Below are 14543 nucleotides of genomic sequence, written 5' to 3' on the forward strand. Positions count from 1 at the left end.
TTCGTTAAGTGAAAAATTCATCTTACAGGGCATTCGTCTAGTGAGGCACCAATGTACTAGGGACCTTGGGAGGAAGTGATCGTGTCTTCTTCAGTTTCATGATACAGAGACAAGGGAAATCTGGATTTATTTGAATATGTTATTCTGGATTTAAGAGCACTGATTTTAAAAAGCTTAAGTAACTGCTGGGTGAGATCCCATGGTCAGAAAAACTCAAAGAGAAGGAAGAGAAGGAGGGATGGGAGTTTCTTAAAAGTGAAATATTGAAGGTACAAAGGCAGAGAATACTAACAAGAAAGAAAATTTGGAGGTATCTAAAGAAATCAGTGGAGCTGCATAAGTAGCTACACAGGTAGCTACTGACTGGTTAGCTTGACGTCGATACCAGGAAAGATTCTAGCACAGATAATTAAACAGTTGGTCTATGAGCACATAGAAAGGGATGCTGTGATTACTAAGCCTCAGCATGCATTTCTCCAAAATTGTTCATGGCTGATGAATCTCAATTCTTTTTTGGATAGAGTTACAAGCTTGGAGGAACACGGGGCTGCTGTGGACATAGTGGACCTTGATCTAACTAAGGCTTTGGACAAAGTCCCCCATGGCAGTTGTAGTAGTTTGATGATGGGATGGGGAACCTGCAGCCAGAAATTCATAGAATCATAGAATTGGCGGAATCACAGAGTTGGGAGCAAACCCCAAAGGGCATCTAGGAAGGAAGGATCATAGCTCAGTGGTAGAGCAGCTATTTTGGATGTAGAAAGGTCCAAGTTCAATCTGCAGAGAGCTGGTGCCAATCAGTGTGCTTCTTGTAATGCAGGCATGTCGAACAGGTAGGTCGTGATCTACCGGTAGATCACTGGACGTCTGTGGTAGATCACTGGTAGATCATTGATTCCCCCTAAAGAAGCTGAACACCTGTGGTCCCCTAAAAAAAGCTCAACATTTTATCTCCTCCCTGAAAAAAACTCAACAACTTTGACCCGAACCCCCCCCCCAAAGGGGGTAAATCACTGCCAGTTAGTAGATTGCAGTCTCTTGGAAGTTGGCCACCCCTGTTGTAATGAAATGCCTCCATACAAAATGCTTAGGATATTGGAATTTTGAGAGTACTTTTTTGTTACCTAATTAAACGATGGAGGGATATTGAGGCTGATTTGAACTAGTAGCCATTTGAGTCTACTTATCCTCACCCTACCAGGTAAATTCCCATCCTCCTATCAATTTAGCTAGTGTTAAATCACGTGTGTGTTTTCGTGTGTTTTACCTTCCACTGTCTAAAAGCTGTTGGAAGATCCCAGAGAAGAAGAAGGTCTTCATACACAGCTAAAACAATGAAACGTGCTCCCATGGGAGGCAGTGTTGACCACCAACTTGGATGGCTTTAAACCAGGATTAGACGAATTCATGGAGGTGGAAGCTCGGATGTCTCCAGGTTTTAGGCAGTAATGGTTCTTAATACCACTTGCTGGAAACCACAGTCTCTGGTGTTTGTGTCCTGATTGTGTGCTATAGGCATCTGGCTTGCCATTGTGAAGCCAGGATGCTGGACTAGATGGGCCATTGATTTGATTGAGCAAGTTCTTCTTAGAACCATAGAATCCTCGAGTTGGAAGGGAGCAAAGAGTCATATAATCCAACCTAATGTTTACATGTTCCTTAAATGCCCTGGAAAGCAGTCAGAAGGACAGAAGTAGACCCCTCCAAATCCAGAAGAAATGACCAACTAGTCCACTACCCAACAGTGTCCTACAGTGACTCCATTGAGAGGTCTTCAGGAAGCATACCAGCAGAGATTGGAAGTGGTCAATACTGCTGCTCAAGATTTTCCACAGCTGGGCATTTCCCCCAACCCCCCTGGATCATTCAATGCCATTGATTGGGATGGGGTATGATGTACATCCAAAGCAGCACTGCTCACACACATTGAGCCTCCCCTCAACTCAATTTAAGGCAAAGATAAAACAAGACTATAGGAGATGGTTTGCCATTTTATTAGTTGCCGTGCAAGCAGGTAGGTTATACAATAAAAGAAGAATCAGAAATGTAGAAGAGAGAGAAAAGAGAATGTGTCACACACATTGAGAGTGCCATGATGGCACTATGGGAAATGCCTTGTTAGAGATGGCTCCTAGGAGAACATCCAGGTGAGTCAAAGAGTAAAGAACAAGAAGAGGAGAGGAAGAGACAACTTGAGGATAAAGAAGGACATTCCAGAGAGATATGAAGTCTGAATGCAAGGAATCAAGCAGCAGTAGACCTTGAAGCCAGCACTCATGGTGGTGGGATTATTTGAAGGACTATAAACTGTAGATTCAGTGTAAACATTGTGAACTTCCCTTGGGGTTCTTCAGCATTTGCATTGCTTGGGATAGCAGCATTTGGAACCACAGCAGGAAGACCCACAGCACCCGGAACCACAGCAGGGGGAACAACAGCAGCAGGGGGAGCAGCAACACTGCTTGCAACAGCCACAGCCGCAGCCGCAGCCGCAGCCGCAGCCGCAGCAGGGGGAACAGCAGCACTGCTTGCAGCAGCAAGGGGAGCAGCCACACTTGCTACAGCACGACATCTTGAGGCAGAGAAGGAAGCTTGAGCTGCAGGAAATCAAGGGATCACCAGTTAACTGAGCGCTACTTTGTCAGTTGTGTTAAAGAAACATTTTACTTTTTATTAAGCACTGCATATTTCCCATACCTTTTCTCCTACTTGTGAGGGAGCTGAAATCATTTCCCTACATTATACAAAGATTTGTGTGTCATATAAAAAATGGGAGAAATGTCTGCCTGTTGAATGTTGCAATGGAGCTTTCTGTCCAACCAAAAATTCAATATTGATTTTAACTTCACACTGAATCCCCTTTCCCCCTTTTATTAAAAGGAAACTCAGATGTGTCCCCCAGTATAAAAACAAAAAGGTTTTACAAGCAGTCTGGATTCTCTCACAGATTGATATATATGATGTGTTCCCTGGTTATTTCCATGTGTTACCTCTTATGTTTCAAAGGTAAAGGGACCCCTGACCATTAGGTCCAGTCATGACCGACTCTGGGGTTGCGGGGCTCATCTCGTGTTATTGGCTGAGGGAGCCGGCGTACAGCTTCCAGGTCATGTGGCTAGCATGACAAAGCCGCTTCTGGTGGACCAGAGCAGGACATGGAAACGCTGTGTAGCTTCCCGCTGTAGCGGTTTTTATTTATCTACATGCACTTTGACGTGCGTTCAAACTGCTAGGTTGGCAGGAGCTGGGACCAAGGAATGGGAGCTCAACCCGTCGCAGGGATTCAAACCGCCGACCTTCTGATTAGCAAGCCCTAGGCTCTGTGGTTTAACACACAGTGCCACCTGTGTTATAGATATCAGTAATCTTAAATGTATACTTGAAATATTATGAGTGAAATATTCGACCTCAGTTGATATGAGAAGTTAATATCTCTAGAAAAATCATTACTGCAACAAGGACTCCATTCAACAGCCCAGAGGGAGGGAAAATGGTCAGTCCACAAAAATATAACTTATGAAAATGTAGCATCCATCACACAGATGTGTTGAATAGATAATTAGATGATCTCATCAAGTAAAACCCAAAGAACCTACAATGAGTGTTCTTCAAACCACTTTTCATCAAGGTACAGTATTAAAATATGCCGGTTGAGATGCTGAAATCTAAAATGCTAACAGAATCCAAATTGTGAGACTGTTGGCTCCCCTGTGGATTTGATTCAGATGCATTTTGCAAGACCAAAGTCACTGGCCTCCCTCAAACCTTTAGCTCCCCTGCAATTAATAGGAAGAATGCATAAATATTGGAAATGAGCTTACCTTTGTTCAGTATAGGAGGTGCTCTGAGGATATTGGATACTGTGTGTTGAAGTATTCCAGAAGGGTGGACCTTTTTATATACCTCTGTCAACCCTGTCACAATCCATGATGCACAACTGAAGAATCAAATGGTCTGCATTAAACCTTGATGCTGCCACACACCATCATCTGGGGCATGACCTCTGACTGTATTCACAACCCATCCCCCTTTTGAAAGTATACGATTAAAACTGCATTCTGGAAAGACTGTAATTCTCAGCCCTTATTAAAGGGGCATTTATGGGACTGTTTTTAAAAACAATTAGGCTGAGATGAATGGGTGCCGTGGGAGCTTCTCATCGTGATCCAACACGTTCTTTTACCAGGAAATACCATCAGACCTTCTGACTCTACCTCTCGCCCCAAGCTCAAAGGATCTGACATTTGGATCCATGGGACTTGTTATTTGATCATCATAACACATATTTATCAGCAATGAGCATGGTTAGCTGAACAGGAGGGTAAACAATAGCAGTTCCATATTTTTGATTTAATATGTGGCTTTTACAAATGTTTACTGCAGCAAAAATTAAGTGCTAGACTACTGCAAAACATTTGGGCTGCCTCTGATGACTGTCTTCCAGGATTCTGTCACACAGAAAGAATATCACAGACTAATTTGCACCAGAAATCTGAGCTGTGCAAAAGTGATTGGCTTGTATCCAGAAGTTCTATGAACTTTAATGGGCCTGCCCTGAGTACATGTTGCATGATGTACTAAGAAAGAATGGACTAAAGTTGTGACCACAGGTAAACAATCTAAAAACTAAAACTCTATGGCATCAGATCTCATAGAGAAACACCTATGGTTCCTGTTCATCTCAACATAATTGATTTGAAGCAATTCCATAAGTGCCCCCTTTGGACAGAACTGGGAATTACAGTGTTGCAACTGCAGAATAACTTTAATCACCTGTCTTTAAAATGGACGGATGTGGACACAGTCAAGAATCACGCACCAGATGACTGTGTGGTAGAGGACTTTTAATGAAGACCTCGTCATCTTTGGGTGGTGCATAATTGCTTCTGGAAGGATTCACAGAGGTGTATATAAAGGCCCACCATTCAGGAGTTCTTCACTCACTCACTGGATCCAACATCCACACCAAATCTTATTACTGAAAAAGGTATGTTCTGTCCTCCCTCTTTTGGTTCCCTAGATTCCAGGAGAGCTTGAGATCTTGAGGATGTAGTCTAACAGCTCTGGTTTTGCAATGAAACTGGCTCACTATATTTCTTATTCCTGGTGACAAATCTTGGCCTCCTCCTGCCACATGGGGAGTTGTGCATGGAGAAAAGTGTAATTTCTTAGATGCTAATTCTAATTCAAAACCTACTTTTCTCTTCAGTGCAAAGGATTGAAGATCTCATCCAGGTCTCCTGGAAACTCCATTTCTTACAACACATGTTTTTATTCAGTCAAAGAGAAGCTGGGATATTGCCTTCATAAATCTATTTTTTCAGCATTATAGGAGTAACACGTTTGCCTAGTGTTGTGTTGCACAGGTTGCAAAAGAGTCTTTTTTTCTGCCAAGCATGTCATCTGTTGCCTATTGGACTTTTGGGGCTCAGAGATAATCCTGTCAGATATGTCCGCTTGACTTCCAGTGAGTTCCCAAGGGAGACTCAGAAGAGGCCAGTTTATGCATTCCTTTCCTTGATGCAACATGTAGCAATCTTTAAACATACATTTCACATTGGTCTTAAGTTGTAATATTTGGATATCTAAGGTGTTCTTAATATTGTGTTGTGTTTGCTTAATGAGAAATCCCTTGAATTCTTTCAGCTCCACCTTCCCTCTCCACTGCTAAGATGTCCTGCTGCTCCAATTGTTGCTGCTCTCCCTGCTGCTGCAAGTGCTGCTGCTGCCCTTGCTGCTGCAGTTGCAGTCCTTGCTGTTGCTGCATTCCTTGCTGCTGCTGTTCCCCCTGCTGCTGCAACTCTTGCGGCTGTGGTTCCTGTGGCTGCGGATCTTGTGGCTGTGGTTGTGGTTGCTGCTATCCTAGGCAAGGCTGCTGCTGAAGAAGTTCAGTGAAGTGTTGAGAGCTGCTGCCTCATCTATGCTGGCGGAGTCCTTGGATTCATCTGTTTCTGTGCCTTAAGTTTATTCCTGCCTCCTTCTACAACCCTGGATTCTTCTCATCTCCTTTTTACTTTGCTTTTTTTTCCTTCAAGGAGGCATGCCAGTTGTCTTCTCTTTATCATCTTGGTGGTGCTGGGGGACATTCTCTTTTCATCTGTTTAAATAACTCCACTGTGGTGGGAAATATGTTCATATGGTGGTTAATAAAGATTCTAAAGCACAGTAGAGTGTTCTTGTGTTCCTTTTCATTGAGATGGGGAATGTGTCATTGATCCCTGCATGAGTCACCTGCTTTGCAAGCTTCTCCTGTTGAAGGGCTGCTCCCCAAGAAAGGATCAGAAGCTGAGTTTTGGGGGAGCACGTCATCTCACATACAAGATTGGGAAGGGGGCCATAGCTCATTGGAAGGGCACATGTATGACACACATAACACCCCAGTTTCACTAGCTGTTATCTCTCCTTGAATTAATGGTTGTAGCAGACACAAGGAAGGGCAAGGAAGGTCCTTTGTCTGAGATCTGAGACAGATGCCTGTCAGAGGCACCAGGTGTGTAACGGCAGAGAGTTCCCAAAATAGGTGCTGCCACATACAAAACCTGATTAAATCAGTATCTTGTAGGGATTTCCTGATAGGCACTATCTGCAGGAGGTTCTCCCTCATAGGAGTCAACTCCAAGGGGCTTTGGGGGCTTCGGCCCCCGCAATAAAATATTTGATGGGGCTGGGCTCCCCCAAGTTGATGGGTGTTGCCATTCAAATGGTGCTCAATTATGTGGTGTGGGGCATATCAAGGCCCCCACAATATTTTATTCAATTTAGCACCCCTGCTCTTTTTTTGCAACCAACATTGATTGGATGGCTATAGGAGGGAAGAGATGATATTTTAAGCTGCATCATTTTGAGTGCTACGTGTGGATCCAGCCTAATATAATTTGATAATGTTGATAATAGCAACTCTTTTGACCACCCCCCATCTACTTTAAGATCTCTTCTCTGAGCCCATTGCTTACTTCACCCAAAAATATGAAGCTTAGCTCCTACTAGAGAAGATTTAGTCAAATGCTTCTTCTCATCCACAACCCCCACCATTTTTTGCATCAACAGAAGTAGTCTGGAAAATACTAGGAGAGCATTATCTCTCTATATAATAAAAATGTAAGGTTGTCACTGTGCAGCCCCCACCAGAGGATTCTGTTATGGCTTGGTCTCTCCCACAAACACGAGACAACTCTGGCTGTTAATTATTTCAGATTTATTGCTAAAACAACAACTGGGATGGAGCTCCTCTACTCATCGTCCTCCCCAGAAGATGGAGTTGGCTGGACTGAGCTCCTCCCCCTTCCCCAGCTCAGAATCCCCCACCTTCTCCTTGTCACTCTCACACAGCTGCCTGCCACTCTGACCCTGTTTTTCTCCTCCCTTTTTTTCAGAGCTCAGATTACAGCTGCTCCCCCCCCCTCTCTGCCTTCCACTGCTACCGGTAACTGTCCTCTCCCTATGCTTGCTTCTTCTCCTCTTGTCAGCATCTGAACTTTGCTGACAGATTCCTTGTTATGGATCACAATCTGGATTTGCATGAAGTCAAGGTGGGATAGGGGAGCAAAAGTGAAGACAGGTTGCGCAACAGCAGTGGACATAGAATGGCAGGCAAGAAGAGAGAAACTGAGAGGAGGAAAGTAGTGGTTTAAACATCAGCAGAAGTTTGAGTAAAGGAGGGATAGATGCAACTGCGGGGTGGTTTCAAACAATACAAAATGTTTGAATAAGGTAAGATGGACTATTTCAGGATTCTGCATCTTTCCCACATCACTGAGGGATAGAAGAGGCAGAAGTTTGACTATTGGTAAAGAAGAAACGCTGGAAAAAGAAAGAGGGCTGTTTTAACAATGGCATAAGTTTGAATAATTTGGGGTGGAGAGAAAGGGGGTAACTTTAAAGAATGCCAGAGGTTTGAGTAAAGCTGCAGTGGGGACCCACTGAGAGGAAAACTGGTTTTAAAGAACAGCAGAGGGTTGAGTAAAGCAGTGGTGGGAGGACACTGAGAAGTGGGAAGTGGTAGTTTTAAGCAATGACAGAGGTTTGCAAGGGGCAACACACAGGGGCAGTGTTGTGTTTACTCATGAGTAAGGAAAGAATGGGGAAGGTAAAGAAAGACAAAGACCAGCAAGACTCTGAGCACGTCAGGAGTGCATGAGTGTAGAGTGGAGTCTGCCCCCTCCTCGTGTGCCAGGTCATTTTTTATTCACCAAGGGATGACATCACAGAATTCAAAAAAGGACCAATCAGATTTCACATAGAACATCCCAAAAAGGTTTCACATGGGAGAATTAGGTTACAAGGGTTACAGGAAGCTCATCTTATCACCTACAAAGCTTCTACATTCCTAGATACCAAAGCATGCACACAGGAGCAGTAGCAGGAAATCATAAAGCACTAAAACACACAGGAACCTGGGAAAGATAGCAGATCTACATCAAAGGTACTCTGGATCCTTTATGATAGGAAGGATGGCTTGGAAAAATGTCCTGGCCAAATGCCTATGTACGTGACTGTCCTGCTTTAGAGAGAAAGAGGCTTCTGGGAATTTTATCAGAAACAATGTCTCGTGGATCCAGGCCCAGTCAATCCGCTGTTTGCAGCATGACCTGCCTACGTCCATAATTTCTCATAATAATTCTCATAATCCCCACGGGGCAGTGGCAGTTTAATATAAGGATTGAATGCAGATAACATGTTGCTTGGAAAGGCTCTGTTGTTTGAGCTTTGCAAAAAGATGTTGCCTTCTCTGTGTTGTACCCATCTCTGCTATTCCTCCCCATTAAAAGTAATTTGCTTCTGTGTTGTTGTTCTTTAAAAATCTTCACTTTCTCTCCATCTCACTTTTACTTAAATCCCTCATAACTGTTGTTTTTCCTCTCAGGATTTCTCTGTCACTTTTTTTTTTCCATTCTTGAGTTCTTTCCAGTGGGGAAGCTATGAGCCGGGGGTTATGATCTTCTGCATGAAAAGCATGTGGTCACCCAAGCCATTGAGTAATGGAATTGAATTTCTCCCCAGCCCCTAAGCCCTCAAGGACCACAAGCTGTGGAAGTTCCATATGTCATATGTTTTTGGATTCACAAACTCCAGACAGCATAACCCATGGCCAAAAATAATTGGGGGTGATGTCTAGCACTATCTGCAAGACCACAGTTCCCTCTGCTAGATGGACCAAAGCAGCAGAAAGCTTCCTAGGTGGAAGAAAAACAAAGACCAACATTGTGCCATATTAGAATTTTGCAAGGGGGCAGGCTGTTGATGAATTCTGATGTGCTAAATGAATTCAGAACTTAGTGGGATATTCTAGGTTTTTGGAGACACTTGGAAAAATAAGAATTTTTGATAGACTTTCTTGGGACATTAACTCTCCAGGTCCATCACAAATGTAAGTCTGGGATTATTGTTTGATCCACTACAATCTCAACTATTTGCAAAAAAGATGTCATGTAGTATCTGGTAAGAACGGGATAAAATATGGCATCCTGTGAGTGAATGAATAACTATCTGGTGGTGGAAACAAAATTTAAAAATTCTTTCCAGAAACACCTTAAAGACCAACGAAGTTTGTCATTGGTATGAGCTTTATTATTGTTTGTTTGTTTTGTTTTGACTACGGCAGACCAACACGGCTACCTGGTGGTGAACGTTCTTATGCAGCTCTGTGACTGCTCCCCCGAGTAGTGAGGCCATTACTCAACAATGCTCATGTCTCCATTAAAACATGGCATTGGCTTCCACTACAACATCATCTGGTGTATGATCCTTGACTGTGCACACACCCTTCGTTAGAGCTCTTTCTTCGTAGTTAACCTTGTAATTCTCAGTCTCTAGCCAAAATGGCACTCATAGGGATGAATGGACAACACATGAGTTGCTCAGTCAGTCCAGGACCTTAGGCACAGATGTGGAAAGTGTGGCCCCTCCAGATGTTTCCCTCCATACTTTATCACTGGCCATTCTGGCAAGGTCTGGTGGGAATTGGAATCCTACAATACCCTGGTGGCCGAATCCCCCGTCCCAAATCCCCATTTCTCATACAACTGAAAGCTTGTTGATTCCTCAGCCTGCTCAGAACATTTGGCTTTGGATTTCTATGGTCATGTGCTTGCTCTCTCTTAATAAATATAACCATTGCTTTTTTAAAAAAACATTATTACTGCTGCTACTACTATTACTATAATAGGTTGTATCTAGTGATGTATGGAGGCAGAGATATGTGTCACATTCATTGTTAGTCACAGTCACTGTGTCCGTTCTCCTGCAGTTCAGCTACCGCTATTCTGTTCTGCTATGGCCAAAACTAATGAATTATGCAATTGACTTCAATGCATTTAAACAGAAACACAATGCTTAAATAAATAATGGAATTAAGTAATGTTTGTGAACTAAATAAAAGCTTGCAAATACACTCATATTCATTTCGGTTGTTTCTCATGGCACCAATAAAAAGGATAATGGCATGCCTCTACACACTCATGCACAACACCCCTCAGAAATGTTTCTTTCGGGGGGGGGTCCAGGAAGCATCTGCTTGGATCCACTGTGGGACACCAGCTGCTGAACTAGATAGATCCCCTCCTCACCTTAGTCTGATCCATTAGAACATTTATTTTGTCCTTCATGGTTCTGTGACACAGTGTCAGGAACTGAGCTGGGGAGAAATGGTGGAGACCGCCTCCAAAGCCTGACCCTTCCAGAGAAGAAGAAGACAGTTCAGAATTACAAGAGGGGTTTGAGGGAGGTCACAGCTCAGAGGAAGATGAGAAGGAAAGTTGGGAAATGATGGGAGAGGAGACGGAGGCAGAGCCTGGCTGACACGTTATCAGTAGAAAGCATTCCAGACCCACCATCTCCCAGAACCCGGTGGGCCTTGAAAGTAGGAGAGCAAAGAGCTTGGAGACAGACAACCGTAAAGTGTGGGGGGTGCTGTTGATGAATGAGGATGTGGGAGAAAAGAGGGGTGGGGCTTTCCTCGGGACAATGTCATTGTTCTGAGAGTCTGCATTCCCAACCCTCTCTCTGTGAATATTGAATAAAAGCAGATGGGAAAGACCTTTCCTTGTCTTGTTCATTCCTAGCAACCTGCCATGGGGGTTGGTTTCTCTGCTGCCTGACACAGAGGGTTGCTGCTGCAACTTACTTTGACCTTCCTTAAGAAGTGATGCACCACATTCAGGTTAAGTAAAGGGGATGTCGTTCTAGCACAGCACATTCCACTCTGCTCTCTTTGTCTATATTCACAGCTTTCATTAAAAGAAGGTTGGCTAATGGCATATCATTAACACCATCTTATACTAATAGCAGAGCAATTCTCAGGTCTAACCAGCATGTGCTTAGAAGTATGAACTAGACCTAGGGGTAAATTAGAAGTTCACCCCAAAAAACCCTACGAGGCTGAATATCATGGCTATTATCACCCAGATTAGAGACTCCCTCACCAGATGTTGTTGGACACCAATTCCCACCACCCCTGACCACTGAGTAGGCTAACTGGACCCAATGGGAATTGGAGTCTAACAACATACATTGTTCTAGTTACATTGTTCTAGTTACATACATTGTTGTTATTTATTATGGGTTGCATCCACTACTAATCCTACATTGAAGCTCATGGGAATGGATTTAGGTTCCTTTATTTCACTGAGTCTATGCTGAATAGAACTTAGTTGGATTTCAGCCAAATTTCCCCTGCCCAAGTCCTGGAGATGAACAGGAAATGGGACGAAGAGTTTTAGGAAGTGTTTCCTTTGAGGTTTCACTTTCATGGTACTATGCTAGGCTGGCAAACAGAAATCAGTAATCTCCCATTACAAGCATATTTCTTAGTAATTCAGCATGGAAAGTTGCATAAGCAAAGTTGCAAGTTACACAAGAGAAGCCCTGCTGGATCAGGCCAAAGGCATATCTAATCTAGCATCCTCTTCTCATAGTAGTAAACCAAAGGCCTCTGGGGAAATTGGCAAGCAAGACAGAATATAAATGGAACAGCTATTCTACCCATTTAGGTTCCCCAGAAAATGACTATCACAGATATGCTTATATGGGAAGGAGAACATAGTCATCAATGTTAGCAGAAATTGACAACCCGATCTTTCATGGATATATCTAGTCCTCTTTTAAAGGCATCCAAGTTGGCAGCCACTGCTATAATTAGTCACTTTTGTTTTAAAAAATGTGAACTCAAAGCAACTTTCAGAAAGAAACCTTCAAAGCAAGTATAAAAAGAAAATAGTAATATGTATAAAAGAGTAAATCCAACTCAACTTCAAACCCCCAAACTCCAAAAAATGAGCCAAAAATTAAGTTCCCACAGTGTTAGTGAATAAAAATGTTTCCCTAAAAACAAATAGTGGTGATGGCAGGTGTTCCTCTTTGAGAAGAGCATTTCACATTTGGGGAGCCACCACTAAAAGGGCCTATTCTTATGTCCCCACCCACTCATCTTGTTCTGAGGGGGCACATGAAGAAGGGCCTTAGATAATGAATGTGGGGTTTGGTTTGGTTAATGTGGGGACAGGCATTCCTTGAGGTATTTATTATTATTTATTATTATTATTTATTATTTATACCCTGCCACTCTGGGCGGCTTCCAACAAATACCAAAATACATTAAAATATCACAGATTAAAAACTTCCCTAAACAGGGCTGCCTTTAGGTGTTTTCTAAATGTCAGGTAGTTGTTTATTTCCTTGACCTCCGATGGAAGAGCGTTCCACAGGGCGGGCCCCACTACCGAGAAAGCCCTCTGCCTGGTTCCCTGTAGCTTTGCTTCTCACAGTGAGGGAACTGCCAGAAGGCCCTCGCCGCTGGATCTCAGTGTCCGGGCTGAACAATGGGGGTGGAGATGCTCCTTCAGGTATATAGGGCCGAGGTCGTTTAGGGCTTTAAAGGTCAGCACCAACACTTTGAATTGTACTCGGAAACGTACTGGGAGCCAATGTAGGTCTCTTAGGACCGGTGTTATGTGGTCTCTTAGGACCGGTGTTATGTGGTCTCGGCAGCTGCTCCCAGTCACCAGTCTAGCTGCCGCATTCTGGATTAATTGCAGTTTCCGGGTCACTTTCAAAGGTAGCCCCACTTAGAGCGCATTGCAGTAGTCCAAGCGAGCCTTTGTGTCATTTCTTGCAGAATACACTATGTCAGAACCATCACTTTGAACTTGACCCAAACTTGTCTGCAGGTCAGAACCCAACTCACAATTGATTTCTGCACATTTCCAGTCTTTTGGAGTTGGACCAGGCCCACAAATGAGAGGTGCTTAAATGTGGTGAGCTTCATTGCAGTAGGGGCCACATAAAATAGCTTTGGGAAGGGAATTTCATCCAGACCCTAATTGGCCATTCCTGCCTCAGGCCATTGCATCTCTCTATCAATACCATAGATCAGGATAATTTTAATATTGTCAATGTCTCCCCATGTAGATGGGCAACTTGACTTTGCTGGTTGTCATATTTCCTCCTCAATAAGTATAACTGACCTAGAAAGTCACATGAATCTCCTAATGAGATGGGGATGACATTTAGTCCGTGCATCTCTAGTGGGATAAGCCTACAATGAGACCTTCCGGCTCATGTATCAGAGTGTTGTCACCAGATCCGGGAAGGCAGCTCAGTGAAATGTCCACCATGTGAAATATTCTTCCTATTAAATTGTTCCTTTGAGTGCCTCTTAGACACATGGGGAAATTACAGTGTTATTAGCTGAACCTAAGTTAAATAATAGGCCCCAAATATACTTTGTTCGTCACAAATACAACAAGATCCCAAGAAGGATTACAGACCGGATGATGGCGCAGCGGATGACAATGCGCTTGAATGGCCAAGTAAGAACTGGGCATGCTTTCACGCTGCCTCACTTCCTTGGGGATGGGCTTGTGGAACTGTATAAAAGGACTCCCATCCCTCCGTCCTTCACTCACATTACTTCATTGACTTCACAGTCTACTACAACTGGTAAGTTCCACTGGTTCTTTTGTATTTTAAAAGCGGGGAAGTGGGAAGAACCTTTGACAGAATTGGAGCCCTTCCTTCACAGTGCGAGAATCTAGTGTAAGTGAGTTCTGAACTCTCTGCTGGGGCCATTATATGCTGGGAAGGACCGTAGCTCAGCGGCAGAGTACGTGCTTTGCATGTTGAAGATTCTAGGTTCAGACTTCGGTATCTCCAAGTAGGGCTGGGAATTGACCCCAGTTATGAAACCCTGGAGAGATGCTACCAGTCAGTGCAGACAATATTGAGCTCAGTGGAATGATTGTCTGTCTCAGCATAAGGCAGCATCCTATGTTCCCATCTACTGCATTCCTATATTCTACTTTGCACAACAAGCTAGATACAACAAAACATTGTGGCGTAGACTGCTTCAGAGAGCAATTTGGCAAACCACTTTCTGAAGCCCCTTCCTTCTTCAGATGAATAGGGTTGGGATGAGCAGTGAGGGGGTAATAGAGGGGGTAGATTTAAGGAGATGGGTTTTTGTGTAAAGGGAGGATGAATTGGCCAAATGTGGGGGAAGGGAGATTAACAGCTGGGTTGGTGAGGTTGGTGAGTGGGATGGTGGCAGC

This window comes from Zootoca vivipara, chromosome 16, assembly GCF_965207765.1.
Source record: "Zootoca vivipara chromosome 16, rZooViv2.hap1.1, whole genome shotgun sequence".
NCBI lineage: Eukaryota > Metazoa > Chordata > Lepidosauria > Squamata > Lacertidae > Zootoca > Zootoca vivipara.